This window comes from Rhagoletis pomonella, unplaced genomic scaffold (assembly GCF_013731165.1).
Source record: "Rhagoletis pomonella isolate Grant_MI unplaced genomic scaffold, Rhpom_1.0 Rhpom_scaffold_05511, whole genome shotgun sequence".
Classification (NCBI taxonomy): domain Eukaryota; kingdom Metazoa; phylum Arthropoda; class Insecta; order Diptera; family Tephritidae; genus Rhagoletis; species Rhagoletis pomonella.
Window position 1 is genome coordinate 6,680 of NW_023464048.1, and position 5,332 is coordinate 12,011.

Consider the following 5,332-nt stretch of genomic DNA (forward strand, 5'->3'; position numbering starts at 1 on the left):
AAAGGCACTGAACACCTTTTGCAGAGAACACCTTTCTGCGTAGGCGGGGTCGGCCGCACTTAGGGTTTGTAAGCTTTTTTTTATAACTATTTTAAATTAATTCAATTTTTGTAAGAACTATACAACATATATATAAAGTACGTATAGCAAATTAAAGGGAATCAAATTTGCTATTAAATGAGAAATGACAATTTTCAAAATCCATTCTATCGTTTTTGAGAAATCTTGATTCCAAAAATTGCTTATTTTGAACTTTAACCTTTGATAATTCTTGTTGTTGTTGTTTGCCCAAAAAAAAGTATACCGTTATACTTAGCTCAATCATCTCTATCGATTCCAATATTTTTTTTTTAATTTGAGATCTGGAGCCCAACTGCATTTATGCCTATTTGTGTAAATAAAAGTGATAGGTGTGGGGTTATAATAAAACGTAGTGATAGGAGGCGGGATATTTTAACAACAAATAACTTAAGTACTGTTTGCAACAACATTGTGAAAGTGATAAATATAATTAAAGGAGACCTCCATTAGTATCCCCACCGAGTTTCATAAAAAAAATCAGTATACTTTGCTCGGAATAGCAATTGGTTCCTAAATGGAAATCTCAGCCCTTTAGTCACCATCTTCACTGTTCTTAGACAATATTTGTGGGTCTTTTCACACACTTGCTCTGCACTTATTGCTTCACTTGGAGTATTTTCTCACTTCACTCGCTTTCTGGTCTTTCTCTGGAGTCTTTTCTGGAACTTTCACTTTCTATTCTCTCTCTGAAGTCCGCATTTTCAATGTGTGCTCTCTTTTTGAAGTATTTTCACTCAGACTTACCACATTTAACGTTCACTCTTTAGTCCACTCTAGTCTTGCTGTCAAATCTGGTTCTAGTATTGTCTAATCTTGTCCCTGCTCGGGCGCCATTTGTGACGAACTCTATTTATACAAATTGCCGGCCGCAGTCGCGTCGCCTATGTCCCGATGTTCTTTGTGCTTTGTTCTTTATTTTGTGTGTATTTAAATAATTACGGTACAATTCAATGCATATCTACAAATATGTATGCTTAATTATGTTCATATATGTATGTATGTAGCTGTATGTATATAATTAATGAATTGTGTAATGTATGTACATATGTATCCCACCATTTCGAATTTGACAACGCAAATGAGCTTGTTTTTGTCAAGCATAAACGGAGACGATCAAATAAACAGTCATCAAATTGAAATATCTAAATTCTTTGATTTTCATTAAGCATAACCGAAAACGAGTCGGTGTAGTGTACGTGTCGCCGACAAAATTCGACGACAACAATAAACTTAAAGCTTTGATAAAGATCAGAGTATACAGATTGGGCGATTTAGCGCCAATTTGGTAATTTTTTTTTGATATTTGAGCGTACAAATTTAGGAAATCGCCCTTGGCGATTTTTTCCCTTCAAGTAAAATTTTTGCGCGCTATCATCTAAATGCGTCAAAACACGTGATAAGTAGGTTATAGGCATGGGTAACACTGCGCTGCGCGGCGCAATTACGGTAACACCGTAGCCGGAGTTGCCGCGCCAACACCAGTATATGGAAAGCGCCAGCGCCATTAAACCAAGCAACACATGAGGCAGCAACACAATTCGCCTTTGAAAATTTACACGTACATACTTTGTTTTTGCTTTTGAGCGTTGAGAACGCAAATTTAAAGCCTTTACTCAAGAATGATGAGAATATCGTGGCATTTACTACATTCCTATCAATTAAATTTGGTTGGCGGTACAAGCGTTGCTTAGCGCCGAAAATTATAGAAATAATAGACATGACAACACTGTATGGTGTACTACACTATATGACGATGGGTACTGTAGTGACACTCAGATGGCACCGTGTTCAATTCAGTACACTGCACTAAAGCGCTGAGTTAGTACGCTGACACCACAGGTGGCGCTGGGGTTTACACGGGACAATACTGTCATGACAATAGCAATATATGCACACTTTTTCACTAATACATGCATACTTCCATGACTTCCATGCATGCGTTTTTGACAACTAATACGTATATCTTCATTGTCTTGACAGCATGTCCAATGTAAACGCGCCGTTAATTTAGATGTGGCAGCACTTTTTTCTGTTATCGATTTTGTTGTAGCATATCGAACATTTGACAATATTAAACCACCATTTGTGGCAACTACCGCTGAATGTGAAATTCGCTATTTCATTTGTGGAAATAGCTGATTTCGTCTTATTATATGTAGCTTTTATTTTATTTTTAGCTCCGAGCGATTAAAAGTTACAGCGATTTCTTCAGAAATGGCTGTTTTCTTTTTAAACAATCTGGACACCCTGATAAAGATATTTGATCGTCTCCGTGGCGCTTATGCCAGTTTCATATAGTCTGTTCTAGTAGTCTGTGTTTATACACGGAAACTTTTGCCGACACGATTTTTCATATTCCCTTTTAGAGCCGGTTACTCAATGTCTGGTTAACACTAATCTGCGGTTAAACATCGTTACCGACGAAATGGCTCTTTTCTTTTTAAACAATCTGGACACCCTGATAAAGATATTTGATCGTCTCCGTGGCGCTTATGCCAGTTTCATATAGTCTGTTCTAGTAGTCTGTGTTTATACACGGAAACTTTTGTCGACACGATTTTTCATATTCCCTTTTAGAGCCGGTTACTCAATGTCTGGTTAACACTAATCTGCGGTTAAACATCGTTACCGACGTCTTCGACTCCATGCATATAACAGGGAGTCGGTAACGTCGATAACGATGTTTAACCGCAGATTAGTGTTAACCAGACATTGAGTAACCGGCCCTTAGTGTTGCTCGTTTCATTTACACACGGCGACTTTTTTGTAAGAAATTGTTGTTGTCAGCAGCGAACCGCTAACTCTTTTTCCAAAGACTAACGAGAGCACAAAGCGTGTTTCCCGAACACGGGCAAATCGGTGCCTCTCTCCTTTCCTTGTCGCGCTCTCTCCTACAAACTTCGAGTTGCCGCAACAAAGATCGCCGTGTGTAAATGAGCACATAGCAGTCCGGTTTACAGGATTTAGTCAGAACTTATTATACATGGGCGTTGCCATATATTCAAAATAGTACCAGGAAATGCTAGCTTAATAATTTCGGTCCCCTCTAACTTTCAAGTTTTTTCCTATCTATATACATACTATATAAAAAATTATACCTCAATGCTAACAATATAATAAGTAAATTGATTAAAAATTGGATATGTGGATCATCCGGTTCTGTTTCAAATTATTCTCGCTAACTTCAAAGCACTTCCATTAAGAAGGGTAGAAACCTCGCTACAGTCGACAATAAGGGAAAATGGGTTGAACGGTAAATTAATAGATAAATTTATAGTGCAATTGTTTATCACTTTGTCTTTAGCTTTGTGTCTTCTATTTGTGCATCGGAAGTTTATATCAGAGAACCAATCTGAGATCAAACTATAGACCGGTTTGGTGAACAGCCAAGACGTTTACTCCCTAAGTAATTACAGCAGATGGCAGAAAACACATGGCGCACATAAATTTCCATAATAAAAATAGCATATTAAGGCCCGTTAACATATCTATTTTAAATAATAGTTAAATCATTATTTAAACTTAACTAAAAAAATTACAGACTTTTTTGTTGTTGAGTTTAGCTAATGATTAAATTATCTATATATAAATACGCCACAAGAAAATTTTGCAATCCCTTTTTTGAAGGCACCGTTCGCTCGATTTCAGTGAAACCATACACCGATTTAAAGGACATAGCTTCCTCTAATACGCTGTTCGCATGAGGCGATTTTGCATTCAACTCACGCAAGGTTGCACGAAAAAAAAATTGTATGGCTAAAAATATCAAAATATAAAATAAATATAAAAATATTCACCATAAAAAGGCGTTTGCATTGTTCAACTTTGGATTCTACTTTTAGTTGAACGGCCATTCGACTAATCGCTTTCAACAAAGTTGGTCACCAGCCTACATTTAGCCATTCAACTTTTTTTTGGTGTTAGGTGAATGCAAATGTTGAACGAAAAATCGCCTCATGCGAACACCTTTTAAACCAAAAATGTTAATCCCGTTACATAGGGGGCGCGGGATCTGACATATAGACTAAAATGTGAAAACCACTATATCTCTAAAACCAATTATGCTGGAGAACTGAAACTCAGCACAGATGCAAAGATTGTAAATACCCTACTTACGGCGAAAAAAGGTAGGTGCTGTGAAAGTGGGCGTGGCACCGCCAATACAAACTGAAGTTCTCATACCGCTTATCTCTGGAACCGCTTATGCTAACGTCCTGAAATTTGACACAGCTATTTATGATATCAATAACGTACTTATGGAGAAAGTGGTAGATAATGGGAAAGTGGGCGTGACACCGCCCATAAAACCTGAAATTCTTATACCGCTTATCTCTGGAACCTCTTATTATAAAATAATGAATTTTATTTATCATCAGTGAATACATATTTTCATACTGACTACTAAGAAACTATCTAACTACTAATTATTATTAAGGTAGTTTAAGAGGATATTATTTAATATCCCTCCAGAAAGTGAGAGGTCAATATCAATAACTCGATTGATTTGATTAAGCTCTCTAAGAGTTCGACTGATAGGAGCATTGATGGCATAATTAGATTTAACTCTATACAAATAGAATATGTCGAAGTGACGCAAGTTCCTAGTAGAGATATTGAGAGGTATCCTACTTAGAATATCAGGACAGTCCATATCCCCAGTTATGACTTTTACTATGAAGGAACAAGAGGGATATTTTCTTCTGTTATCAAGTGATTCTAATCTTAAGAGTAGACATCGCGAGTTGTAAGAAGGCAAAGGTTGTGTGAAATTTAAAGATCGCAGTGCAAATTTAATAAAAATCTTTTGAATACGCTCAATTTTATTTATATATGATACCCGGGCAGGCCACCAGATAATGGAAGCATATTCTAAACGGGAGCTAACAAAGGCAATAAACAATTTCTTATGTGTATACGGATCCAAGAAAGCTGAGCAGTTTCGACGAACGAATGCTAACATAGAGTAATAACTTGCCACTATAAAATTTATGTGGCTTGCGAGCGTGAGTTTTGAGTCAAAATATACTCCTAAATCTTTAACCGTGTCCACCGTCTTCGCAATAAAATAAGTAGTATTTATAGTATCAAGCTTTCTGGAAAAAATGAGAACATTTATCTATATTGAAATATGCACGCACCTTTGGTCTGGAAAATATCCTCTTACTTTGCTGCTCCAAGTATGTAAATGTGCACGTACTCCAAAATTATAGTTGTACACGTACTCCAAATTGTAGTTGTGCTGTACTCGACG

At 36.7% G+C, this 5,332-nt stretch overlaps 1 long non-coding RNA gene across 1 annotated transcript in view; it reads left to right on the forward strand.

Moving 5' to 3' along the window:
* Positions 1–2,460, forward strand: part of LOC118755163 — a 5,434-nt gene extending 2,974 nt beyond the window's left edge. Inside the window, exon 3 of the long non-coding RNA XR_004994988.1 lies at positions 2,450–2,460. This is a non-coding gene — a long non-coding RNA (uncharacterized LOC118755163). The remainder of the gene's footprint in view (positions 1–2,449) is intronic.
* Positions 2,461–5,332: the final 2,872 nt, after the last annotated feature.